This window comes from Sinocyclocheilus anshuiensis, unplaced genomic scaffold (assembly GCF_001515605.1).
Source record: "Sinocyclocheilus anshuiensis isolate Anshui unplaced genomic scaffold, SAMN03320099.WGS_v1.1 scaffold124, whole genome shotgun sequence".
Classification (NCBI taxonomy): Eukaryota; Metazoa; Chordata; class Actinopteri; order Cypriniformes; family Cyprinidae; genus Sinocyclocheilus; species Sinocyclocheilus anshuiensis.
In genome coordinates this window covers 1035651-1049744 of record NW_015554082.1, presented here as the reverse complement: position 1 = coordinate 1049744, position 14094 = coordinate 1035651, and the positions used below count along the sequence as shown (strand labels likewise).

Here is a 14094-nt window from a genome sequence, read left to right as displayed (position 1 = left end):
TACTACGTAGCGGAAGGGGCGGAGTTACCTGGATGGCGGACGGAATGGTAGACGATGCCGCTTCAGAAAACGTTTTACAAATTTGAGTTCAGTACTTAATCGCCATCCGTTGTGTGAAATGTGTCACTATTTTAAAGGCTAATGTTACATATTATGTGCTTTAAGTAAACTTCTTCTGTTAAGAGTTTGGCACTGTACACTTTAAATATTGAACAGTAGAGGGGGTGTTTAGTGCGTCAGTGATCGCCGCCTACTGGCGTAACTCTGTGTAACCTATAGAAATCGGTCTAATTCAAGGACTGTCTGGAGATAACTGTTGCACAAGGTATTAAAGACAAGGTATTAAAATTGACCATACGCAATTGAAAGATGATGACGTTTGCGGAAAAGGAAACCGGAAATATCACGTTGCTATGCCAACACATTTAGAGCATCGTTGCGCTCTCACACTACTTAAATGAAGGAAAATTATTTCTAAATTTGGAAAGTAATTTGAAAAAAAAAAAAGCTTGTACTTGTTTTATTTTGTTCAATGTTTGAGGAGCTGCAGCGTACGTACAGCAGACATCTGTTAGAGAAAAAAGGAAGAGGATATTAAGAACAAAGTTTATTGATTTAAGGTAAGTTGTAAACCACACCTGCCGGCGCCAGCATTTTTCAAATTAACGACGGTTGTTTACGGCGACGCAAAGAATTGTGGGTTATCTGTAGCAGCAAAGGATACACCTCATGCATCCTCCGAATTCCTGTAAAAGAAGGTCGCATTCAGAGTGCCCTACTTGCTTTTCTGAAATGAGACAGCCTCGATGACGTATGCAGCCTTCGAATGTGACCTCCGGAGGGTGCAGCCTTCTAAACGAGACAGCTTGTACATTATTGTTTCTCTATGCCCCGCCTTTTTGAAACGTTTCGATTTTTACAAAGCTCATCGGTCTGAAGCACACAGTGTCTCCACGGCATGGCGGCAGCGGCAACAATACTACAGCGAGAATAAAAGTTACGCCTTCTTTCTTTGCGTTAACATTTGGGCGGCGTTATGCAAATCTTCCCACATAGTGAGGTAGATATGTGGGGGCATGTTAGAACGAGCCGTTTTAGGTAGGCGTGGTTAACTCTTAACTTTTATAAAGAATATCTCTGGATTTGAGACTTTAGTCTTTGCAACTTTACAGATCTTCTTTATGCACCAAGAGCTTGTAACACTCCAAAGAGAAAGGAAAAATTTTATTCGCATCATATGACCCCTTTAAATTGGTCCTGTACTCCTGCAAACGCCCTAAAGGCCTCTAACGTAACCAGAAGATGACTTAAACTTTGTTTTTCCCTTATTTAGATTGTAAATGAAAGCTGGAACAGTTAATCCATTTCTATAACTGTATTGGCATTTTATAAGGCATTACGTTATTCATCCTCCGATTAACTAAATATGTCTCTGTCGCTTTAATAGGCGAATTACTCCCGATCCGCCTCTTCCATTTAAGGGCACATTTACTTTTCTCGGCCGAGAATAAGTCTTCCTGGTTACGTGATATAGTCTGCCTTCCCCTTTAAATGGATTTTGGATCAATGCAAAAGTTGTGGTCATAGGATCAAAATAACTAACACGATTTCTCGAGGAAGAATCAGTTAGGAGGGAATCCTTGTAATTTCGCAGCGTTTCAGCGCATCAGGTAAGCGAGCTCTCCATGTTTAATCCGCCCTCTTGCTTTTCTTAAGGAACTGGAAATGACAAGCCTCGAGTCTGTTGTTGGCTAAAACACCGCTGTGTTGGAGCTACATAAGCATAATAAAGCATCAACCTACAGACATATTAGCAGGCTATTAGGTATGTGGCATACTTTATCGAGACATTTCTTTAAGGCAGAGATGAAACCGTAAGATCTAACATGCAAACATTACAAGTTTGTCTTGTAAAACAGCAAATGCTCGAGCTGCGATATTGTAGATATGACTCGCACAGCCGCGTTACTACGCTATAATTACAATCCTCATCCACTATTCAACATATCGAAAACATTTTGTGACATTTCAGAGTATGTGGGATCGGTTGCGCGTTGTATTATGGTGTGTCATGGATATGGCGAAGAAATACACGGCATGTCTCCATTTTAGACCGCAGAACCATTTGACTGTTTAATTTCGGTTACCTGTTACGTTAAGTTACGTGATTTAGTTATGTGTTGGGAATTTATGGCACGTTACACTATTAGGATGCACTCTGGCGTTCCTTGACTTCTAAGACATCAAAGCCACAAATCTTTTTTTTTTTTTTTTTGACGCCTAATAGATTCTTGGTACACTATTCAATTATTATTATTTTTTCATATTTGTATCCTCTCTTATAAATGTGAATTTGTTCCCACAATTAGAGGTCTTGACCTTCTGACCTTAGATCTGAAATAATCTAATTAAAATACTGCATACTGCAGTGTCATATTTGAGTAAACATTAAAAACAATAATTTTATATTAAAATTAGTATTGATTATCAAAAACTGTTTTTAATTATTAACATATTTAGTCCCACATATTGTGTTCTACATATTCTTCCAAGAAAAGAAAATGTAGAAAATGATTGTATTTTGTTTGCAGAATTTGCACAGACGTTGTAGTGTTAAATAAAAGTTACTTTCTAGGGTGAAACCCCATAGAAAATGAATGGAAAATAAAACGGCTCACACACTTTGACCTCCTGAGGTTGACGATAAACACTTTCTGAAGGTTAAGCATCTCCTTTCTCTTAGTTCTGAAAATAAAATTGTGTCATGTTTTTAAAAATGAGTTCCAGGCCCTGTTTTGTTCCCTTTTTGTGGAAATGCCTGGGTGTTATTACAGATTATGAGTTTGCTCTGTAGTAATTCAGTCTAGTTGCACTATAAATATCTTTTAGTATTGCATTTTCAGATGTAGTGCCTTTCATCATCAGTTTGTGTTATTTGTGGGGTTTTTTCTACTCAACCCAGTAAACTTGCAAGCATTCTGTTGAGCTGCTCTGACTCGTCTGCCAGCGTTAAAGCAGGATAACCGGCTGTGGAATGGCTTTGCTGACCTTGCACAGAACGCCATCTATTTCCACGACACCGGTGAGTTTTATTGCGCCTAATGAAAAATGTCCATTTCTAAAATGCTACAGAAGACGATATGAACGTTTTGTGTGTCAGTTGCAGTTCTCCACACATTCTTTCACCCTACTCCCACTCCCTCCATGTGTGTCCAGTTACTCTACACCTTTTTCTGTACACAAGTTTATGTATAATTAGGAGGAATGTCTTCTGGGTAGCGCACCAAACGCTTTCCAAATTTGCTGTGAATCTGAATATGAGAATCAATTTCACGCTGCTCCAAAAAAAAAAGACCCAGGATTATATGAGGATTCTGCTAAAGAGCCAAAATGCCTGATAACTTTTAGTGCTGCTCTTGATAGGTTTTGGACAATGTCAAGTAATCATTCTCTGTCTCTATTGGTTGATTGGTAGCCTTTGTATTTATTATATAACACAAGATTCCTTTTTCACCCATAACCCATGCAAACTATGTATCTTCTATAAAACACTATGTTCAGACTATTTTGAGTAAAGTCTCACTGGAGCTTTAACCTAAAACCTCATTGCCCCTCCTCTCCACCCCCTCTCTTCTTTTTCTTCTTGTCTCTGTCTGGACACGTCAGTCACATAACAGGTAATGTTACTGTCTCCTCTCTCATTCCATAGAAGCACTGATAACAGCCTCTTTGGTGTCCTTCTCGCTGTCTTCCTCTCTCACTCGATTTCTTTCTCTCTGTTTATCGTCTTTAGTATGAGCTTCCTCGGTGTCTTATCATACTGTCACTGCATTGCAGTTGGCAATTTTGTCAAAACGCCTTGTCATTGTGTTTACGGGTTTCCTTTTTTAAATTTTTTACCCAGTCATGTCAGAGTGAGTTATGGGTAAGAAAAAAGGCTAAAAAGCCCTTCCCAGGTGCAAGTTTTTATTCAGCTGTTTTGGCAAATAGCACTTAAAACTGAGTCAGATGATCCAGAGGAGTCAAGCAGAATCTCCTGGTGTCTGTTTGCAATTAAGTGCATCACATAATCAATTCACCCTCCACCCATTTTTAACATCACCATTCTCTGGACAAATCTTAGAGTTTACAGAGTCTTAGAGTTATAATGTCCCGTAACTTCTAATTCAATCTATTGTAATCGACTTCATTTTATTTTTAAGGATGAGCTTATTCCAAGAAGAGGAAGACTTCAGAAAAGGTGATTGTTGGTGATGCAGCTTTAATCACGCGTGTGTATTTTACTGTATGTAGTGTTTCCTCCAGAAATGCGTAACTGATTAATTTTTTATTTCCGCACACCAGAGAAAGTTTCGCCCTGGTTAAGGGGGCAGTGCTCCTGGTGGAAGAGGGAGAGAGGGAGGGATTGCATGAAGAAACCGTACCCTCTCTGCTAGGTCCTAGGCAAGGAGGCCGAGCCTCTGACACTCAGCGCAGACATTTGCATGCAATGATTTCGTTACTACGACCAGAAGACACTGTCAGACTGGTTAGGATTTCCTCAACCCACTCTTGTTTTACTACACTGCCTTTTTATGCTCAGGGTCTCCAAATTAAACAGAAATACAAAATGAATTTTATAATCACAAATCACTGGACAATTAATGGATATGAAAATATCTCATGCATTTACATTATTTCTTGTCTGTTTGAGACTGATTAAAGGAAGTGTTTGTACTTACTGCCTGTGTATATTAGACACCATGTTTTGCATGTGCAACGTCACAAGTTCTGCAATGTGGTTTCTGGAGACACTGTAGTTTGTTCCACCTTCTGCTATGCAGAAATGACAATAGCTTTGTTTTGACTTTAAGAATACTGTTACACACAATACAATTTGCTAGGTAAATCTGTGTATTAAAAAAAAACATGATTATAGAACATCATGCTTGGGTTTTGTGCTTGAATTATAATAACAGAAAAGATCTCATTTTAATTGCTCAGTAATTGTAATTTTTTTTTTTAATGAATTATGTCTGATTCATTTACAGTGTACCTAAATTTCTCTTTCTCCCTACCTCAGGCTGTGCGTTTGGAGTCAGTGAGCCCAGTCAGAGTGAGGTATTTGCTTGTAGTCGGCACGCTTAACAAAAAACAGGAGAGTCTACTACTTGGCATGGACTTCCCAGGGTCAAACAGGTAGCACGTCTTTATTAACTAAATTAAGTCTTCATAAGCAGCTTTTATTTCATTAGAGATAAATCTGGACATACCTATTAAAGGGGTCCTATTATGCTCTTTTACAAAGTCTTGATTTTGTTTTGGGGGTGTACTAGAACAGGTTCTCATACTAGGTTTTTCGAAAAACACATTATTTTTCTCACATTTTACATTATTACAACACCTCTCTCCCCAGTCTGGCATGAACGGCTTGAATAGTTCTTGTATCAAATGAAGGCCCGCCTTCTGAAATACGAAATGTGCTGTGATTGGTTAGCTGGGCCAGTGTGGGCTGTGATTGGTTAGCTGGGCCAGTGTGTGTTGTGAACTCGTTGCCTTCTCTAGTGCAGCTCAACCAGGTCTCGTCCCATTCGTCGATATTTGTGATATCACAAATCCTGGAAAATATGCGTTGTAGTCCAAACGAGTCGCTTGTTGTAGTTTTTGAAAAGTGATTTCTGTTAAATAAAATATCTCCTTTTAAAATTGGACTTTGAGCTTTGTAACTTCGCAGATCTTTTTTATGCTCAAACAGCAACATTACAGACTAACTAAAGTTGAAAAAGTGAAAAAGCATAATAGGACCCCTTTAAATATTTGTATATCTATTGTTTTATAGACCAATTACTGTTGCATTTTTGATAATATCTGTTCAAAAACACAACTGAATGAAGGAGAGTGTTTTTATTTTTAACATTCTACTTTTTTGGAAATGGAATGTGCAGATATTTTACAAACATGTGCCCATGTTTAGTTGCAGTTTTAAAGGGATAGTTCAACCAAAAATGACATTTGTGTCATCATACTACTTTTCATTCTAAGCCTGCAATACTTTATTTCTTCTGTGAAACATAAGTTATTTTGAATAATGTTGGTAGTGTATTGAGTTTGTGTATAGACAAAAAAATGCTGAGACATTTCTTAAAATATTTGTTTTATGTTTTCATTTGGGGTGAACCATCTCTTCAAATATAAAGTTTTAGCAAAATTTTAAATACAATTGCAGAATATTTCAGTAAGCCTGTCAAGAAACTTCTCACTTATTTTCTCTCTCTCTTTACTCTTCCTCAGTGATGAGTGCACTATTGGACTTGTCTTGCCAATATGGAGTGACACACAGGTTTACCTTGATGGAGATGGGTAAGAACATAAGACTGAATCATTCTCACCAGAAGTCAACTAATCAAGTACAAACATATGATGATAATAGCAGGGAAAGCAAAAACAGCAAAAGTATTTGTGTTTGATTTTAGTACTATGTGTAGCAATCTTGATATCATTATCTTATCATCAAAGTCAACTCTCGCATACGCTTTTAATGTGGTTTGTAAATTGAAGGGAGCTCAAGTGCAAAGGTTTTGCTTCTTTAGAAAAAATTAGTGCAGTCAAACGATTAATCGCATCCAAAATAAAAGTTTTTGTTTACATTATATATGTACTTGTACTGTGTATATTTATTATGTATATGTAAACACACACAGTATATATTTTGAAAACATTTACGTTTATACATTTATATATTCATATTCTTATATTTTATATTATATGAATACATTTAATATATAAACATAACATATATATTTTTAAAAAATATACATGCTTGTGTTTGTATTTATATGTACATAATAAATATACACCGTATACACACATATTATGTAAACAAAAACTTTTATTTTGGATGCGATTAATCGCGATTAATCGTTTGACAGCACTAGAAAAAATATGAAACAGTCAACACTAAACTATATAAACTTACTGAATATAAAATAAAAAAAGTAAATAGCATTTAAAACAAAATAGAACGATGCTTGGTTTGAATGGAAAAGCTTCCACTTTATAGTTTTATCTGCACAGCCCTGCAGAACTTTAGACACTGTTAAAGCCTCAGCCCCAGAGTTCCGCTTTTCTGACAGCTTGTTTCACTCGTTCTCTTACAGAGGTTTCAGTGTGACATCTGCAGAAGTGACACGAATCTTTAAGCCTGTGTCCATTCAGACGATGTGGTAAGGTTTAAAGCAGGAAATGCTGAGGAAACACCGAATTTCCTCAACCATCAACGGCATGCAGTGCGACTTTGGTCTTGCAGTCTACAAACACTTAAATCTTTGTTTTCAGTTGCAGTGCTGTTTTGCTATTTGTCTTTATTCTGGTCCTTAGTCAGTTACATCTACACTGTTAGACATCTGCCTAAAGCCTCCAAGTTAGCTCTGTGACTTGTAAATGTGTTTGTGGTTTGTCGATTGCTTGTTCACAGCACTCTCTTGTATGTCACTCTCACTTTACTCAAGGTCAGTGTTGCAGGCGCTGCATGGCTGCTGTGAACGGGCCGTGCACGGGGCTGTCATACCAGGCTGCGGGCTGGAGTGGGCACAACATTACAGAGAGAACGTGGAATCTGACCAGCACTGCCTTAATGAATGGGCGGCCATGACTGGCCTGGAGTCAGTCAGGAGGGACACGGGAACACGTTCATCATTGAATCGCGAGTCAGTGGAGAAGGAGATCAAAGCCCAACTTCGAGATATCATGAGGACTGAGGACTTGGAAAACATTACCTCAAAGCAGGTAAAATGAAAGAGAGTATGGCTTTACAATGTCCCACAACGTCACCAAGCTCTTCCCTCTAGTCACCTATAGACCACTTTTCATGATCCAGTCAGTTCCTGATGGATAAAATCAAGTTCCACACTGAGTGTGAATAGGTCGTTTAACAGAAGTCAAATGGTTGCAAACACAATTTCATGTTTACTTTAAGACTATATGTGTGCAAATATCATCTGCACTTTAAAAATTCCTTCAAAATAATACAGTACATTATGCCGTATTTTTATTTATTTTTTTATTTTTTACGGCATGTTATGATTGGTTAACTTTTTTGCATATGTATGCAACAAGTTTTTTTTTTTTTTTTTAAACAGTCGTTGGTTTGCTGCCATCTTTCCATAACAGGCACTTTGCAAAAGCCAGTATTGCATTGCGACAGGTTGCAAAACATTTCACAATTGGCATGTTTTTTCAGCTCATTTTCAGTATGCTTATTTCCAGTAAGTGGTCTGTGTGGACTGGATTTATTTAATATGGCCCCTTTAAGGTTATTCAAAGTACACTACAGTTCAAAACTTATGGGGTTGGCAAGATTTTTTTTTTTTATAATTTTTGAAAGAATTCTCTTATGTTCACCATTTATTTTAAAAATACCGTAAAATATTAATATTGTGAAACTGTGAAATCGTTACCATTTTAAATAACTACATTATGTTTGAATATATTTTAAAATATAATGTTATTCCTGGCAAAGGTATGTTTTCAGCGGCCATTACTCCAGTCTTCAGTGTCACATGATCCTTCAGAAATCATTCCATTATGCTGATTTGCTGCTCAAGAAACATTTTTGCAGCATTCTAGAAAATTCTAAAGAATAGCATTTTTGAAATGAAAATCTTTTTTTATTATAAATGTTTTTACTGTCACTTTCAGGGCTGTACAGTGCGACATATATGCTACAAAAAAACTGGTCTGTGCGATGAATAAATTTACCATTTGGACTGTGCTACAAAACTTTCAACCTCTGTAGCACCAGTGCTATGTGAAAAAAAAGTTAACGTACAGCCCTGACTTTGATAAATTAAATGTGCCCCTGCTTAATAAAAATATTAATTTCTTAAAAAAAAAAAAAACTTGACTGATCCCAGACATTTTAACAGTAGTGCAAGCCTGAAGACACACCTTTTAAAGACTCTCTTCTTCTAGAACTTTCTCAAAGTTAATGTGCCTGGGCTTGTTGTCTTATCCAGATAATCTTTGTGGTATGAACATCAGCAGCACTCAGGCAATCATTTAGTGAGAAGCTTGATTTGATGCTTGTAAGCGTTGTATATCATGTGACTTGCCATTTTAATGTGATTTGTATCCCAAACCCATGATCGTGGAGTTTCTAGCACCATACAGTTGAGCTACAGTCATTCTTTCTGTGTGTTTGTAGGTGCGAACAGCCCTGGAGTCCAGAATAGGCATAGACATGAAGGACTACAAAGAGTATATTGACAATGAGATGATGGTCACAATGGCACAGATGGACAAACCTTCCAGAATCTTGGACTACCTTTACTTGGTGAGTGTTGACATTTGTCTTGTCTGCTATACTGTTGGAAATACACTTATTTATTCATTTTTTTGTCCTTTTTTTTTCCCCCAAAGGGGTCCGAATGGAATGCTGCCAACTTTGAAGAACTACAGAAGAACAAGTATACAAATTAAATTGAATTATAATTAAAATAATTAAAGATAATTTAATACTTTCATATTTTTAATTACTTATCTATTTAATATATTTTAAATCATTTAAATAATTAAGTTATCCTTTAAATTAACATTTTCTGCTGCAGACAAATAAAAATTTTTTTGAATGTTTTTTGTTTTTTGGTAGTGTGGGCTACATCCTCAATGTTACCAAGGAGATTGACAACTTTTTTCCAGAATCCTTCACCTATATGAATATTAGAGTTTACGATGTGGAAGCGACTGATCTACTCTCATACTGGAAGAACACATACATGTTCATCAGTGAAGCGTTGTTATCTCAGAATAAACCCCTTCAGGCTGATACAAGACCCCTCGTGATCTCCCTGTCGGGGTTTATTCTGATATAACAACCAGCTGGATGTACATTATCCCTTACATAAATCGGTATATGCAGAAGCTTTCTGCAGCATATTGTGCACAGAAGACAGATTTGCCAAAATGCATTGGAAGTAATGTCAGCTACGATCTCTTTTTATTTATTTATTTTTTACTCCTTTAGTAGGGCTATCAAGACATTTTTACACAGTTGGACAAAAAAGGCTAAATAGCCCTTTTAAAAAAATAATCTGATAAATTGAAACCACTTGCAGAATTAGGTGGATTTTTGTTTCACATGTTGTTATAAAAAAGCAGTACAGCCTACACATTTCAATAGTAAGTACTGAATTTCATTCCAAACGTGGCATTGTGCCATGCAGTAAACAGCGCCACAGTGCCCTCTGGAGGAGGAAGTCCAAACCAGAAGTCCGCCAGCCATCTGTCCACAACGAAGCAGCCACAGGGAGTGAACAGGAACAGAAAGAGGAAGACTCAGAGAGCCCAGAAGAGGAAAGCAGTTATGAGGAGGAGGAAACGGATGTAAGAAAATGTCATATCATTTTGATGCTTCTCAGTCTCTTTAATTTCCAAATTGGTTTTTTACCCAAAAAGTATGTTTATTTCTATGCCTCTGTCATTCTCAGGTCTTTGATGAGCATCTGGATGAGAGTGTTCCCGACACGTCTGGGGCAGATACAGCTACAGCTACATCCAACCCACTTATTACTGTACAAGAAAGTGATAAGGTTAGAGCTCTCAGAGGCCGATAATTTAAATTCATTACACTTGACTATTTAAAAGGCCTTCCAGATGTTAATGTGGTTTTCTTTACTATTGCACTATCCTGCTTATATTTTCTGAATGAAATCCAATACTTGTTTTTTTCTACTTCTGGGGTGCTGGTTCCCAAAAAAAAAATAGTGCGTGTTTTTCTCTAGCACATCACACTTTCTCATGGTATATCATGTGCATTGCACTTTTGCTTTCGAGAACCATTTGTATGGGTGAAGAAGTTTTGAATTATCCCTTAATTACCAGAAAAATTGCCACAAAGACGTGAGACTGGTTACAACTATTTGTTCAGGTCTCAGCCGATTTCCACATGTAATGATTCTGAAGATATTATTTTAAGCCTAATCCTGATTTCAAGGTTAGAAATTATGGCCAGAGGCAGAAGAAAATTCAAACGAGACCAAGATGTTTTCTGTATCTTTACATGTATCTATAAAAAGAGATCTTGATTTATGATTAAAAACTGTACGTGATGGAAAGTTTTTATTGATATTTTTGAACTCATCATCAAAAATCAAATTTGGTAATATTAGGCCTTTTTGGAAAATTAGCTGGGTGTGTTTTAATGAATGGGTTTGTGTTTTCATGAAGCAGTTTTTTTAAATGTTTGCAAAACTTTAACCCTAGGTGTCATCTAGCCCCAGCAGAAGTGGCAGGATGGATTTGTTCTCTCTTATGCAATCTATTCAGCTTGATGATGAGGACAGAGGCCTAGATAAAGAGGTGAGGAAAAGAAAGCATTGGTTGGAATGCAAAACTGATTGATTAAGATATATAAAAAATCAAGTAAAAAAAACATGCAAACAAGCATTAACTGAAGAACTCCTGTTGTTTAGATCACTGCCTGTCAGAGACTTTCTCCTGCGCAACGAAGGCGGAGTCATGGAAGAAGAGGCTTGACTTATCAGAGAGCGCATGTTGATGTTTCTCCTGAACCAAGCAGCAGACAGTCACAGAACACAAACCAGGATGAAGCTGGTCTCTGAAGCACTTTAACAAAGGGGCCGTGTTTAGAAATATGGAGAAAGAGGAATATTAAAAGTGAAAAGGTGAGGAAAAAGAACACAAACAGTGATGCTAATATAAGAGACACTCTTGCACAAGTCTTATCCTTCTGATTGTATCATTCCAAGTTCTTTGAGGAGTCATCGCAGAATAAAATTAGGGAATTTATTCATATAGTTGCTGTTTTGAGGCTCATTTAGGTAATTTCACTTGGAGGCAACACATAAAAGCACATGGTTACATATCAATGGCTATCTCACTCATTTTTCCCTCACCTGTCCATCTAGCCTTTGAAAAAAAAATCAGCCACCTCTTGTCAAGTGAGTATTGATAAAGGAACTGTTTTCCTCAGAGCATTATCATTCAAAATGTCACATTGTGCCTTTTGAAATCTCTGTTTCCTTTGCACCGTCATACTGAGCCATAAAATTCAGTTTACTTCACAGATTTTAATATGGTATTATAGTGCGAGTGGAGTATTTCTCTATGGCTGTTATCTCTCATGTCATAGTACAGAAACATGAGCTATTCGATAGCATTGTTTCATGTTGTTTTTAATAAATGAATAAGAGTGTGATTCACTCCTTTTAGGAGTCCTATGCAATAAATCTACTTTATAGCTGTTCCTTCTCCATGAATGTGACGCTTTATGCTGCCCCTGTGGAGATCAGTAGGTGAAAAAGTGTAGAGAAAGCAATCAAGGATTTAAACTTTTCATGTATACTACCATTCAAAACTTTGGGGTCAGTAAGAAATCAGTGCTTTTTATTTAGCAAGGATGCATTAAATTGATTGAAAGTGACATTTCATTTTATAACATTAAAAACTATTTCTATTTCAAATAAGTGCTGTTTCTTAACTTTCTATAAAAATGTATCACAGGTACCATAATAATTGTTTTCAACATTTGATGATAATAAGAACTGTTTCTGAGCACCAAATCAGCATATTACAATTTCTAAAATATCATGTGACACTAAAGACTGGAATAATGGCTGCTGAAAATTCAGCTTTGCCATTTCAGAAATAAACTACTTTTTAATATACATTTAATTAGAAACAAGTTATTTTAAACTGCAATATTATTTTGCAACTTTACTGTTTTTACAGTATTTTTTTATCAAATAAATGTAGCCTTGGTAAGCATAAGAGACTTCAAAAACATAATCTTACTGACTCCAAACTTATGATTGGTAGAGTAGTTTCTTGACAGTGATGTAGCTACTCATGCTATATCATGTTTTTAACACTTGGAGCTATTTTCATGTCTTTTTAAATTAAGCAGATGTTGTTTAATATTTGTTTTTAACCTGTAGAGTATGCAGGAAACAAAACTTGAGAAGAAACCCGAGTATTTTCCTACAAAATGTGCCAGTTATTTAACCGTCTCTGCTGTTTCAATCATTCTGCATGATGGTTCAGTGCCTTTAGTTGATAGAGGTGGACCAAAATAACTACATTTGTTGGTTTTAATATCCGTGCAGTTAAAACTAGCACAACTAACTCCTACATAATACATGTGTCTTTAGCCCTAGGTGTGGTTGATTTGTGTCTTTGCATGATGTCTCAAGTATCGGACTGTATGCATGCTGTTTGTACTGTATGTAAGCCTGTCTTTGTGAAGCATGAGTCCTGTATGTATAAAGTATACACAATCTGCTGTAAAACATTTGTTGAAATGTGTATACTGTCATTGCACAAAGTGCCAATGTTGTGAAACCAAAGTTATGTCGTGGAATGTTTCTAGTATTGAGGCACCACTGGTTTTGCAGTTATTTTCCATGAGAATGTCTTAAGTTATGTGTATTAGCGATAGAGGATGACCTACAGCCTTCAAAGTGCTGATTTTCTTCACTTAATGTATAATGTGCCATGCCTTATCAACTTCAAAAACAGTGATACATTTTATTCTGATGTAACTCGCATTTCCATTGTTGGTATCAGGTGGCGTTAAATATCAAGTCAAGGTGTCTGTTGCTTTTTCTATTTATGACTGATCTGAACATGTATCTTTTTAATTTGATATACAAAGTTGTCTGTGCTATAAAAATTAAAATGAATTTATAATGGGGCTTGAGAAATATCTAATGGAAACTCTCATTGATTGTTTTTGTATAATGTAGTGTTTCAGGTTGTAAGATATTCCTATTCTTAATAATGCTACTGTAAAATTGTGTGTTTGTATATGTGAAAATTCATATTCATATATACAGTATCACAGAATTGAGTACACCCCTCACATTTTTGTAAATATTTTATTATATCTTTTCATGTGACAACACTGAAGAAATTACACTTTGCTACAATGTAAAGTAGTGAGTGTACAGCTTGTATAACAGTGTAAATTTGCTGTCCCCTCAAAATGACTCAACACACAGCCATTAATGTCTAAACCACTGGCCACAACTGTATTTACAAAAATGTGAGGGGTGAACTCACTTCTGTGAGATACTGTGTGTGTGTATATATATATATATA

General features: G+C 36.3%; 1 pseudogene; it reads left to right on the top strand.

Annotated features, from left to right (window-relative positions):
- The first annotated feature begins 1538 nt into the window (after nucleotides 1-1538).
- Nucleotides 1539-12393, top strand: LOC107669107 (protein phosphatase Slingshot homolog 3-like; annotated as a pseudogene).
- The last annotated feature ends 1701 nt before the right edge of the window (nucleotides 12394-14094 follow it).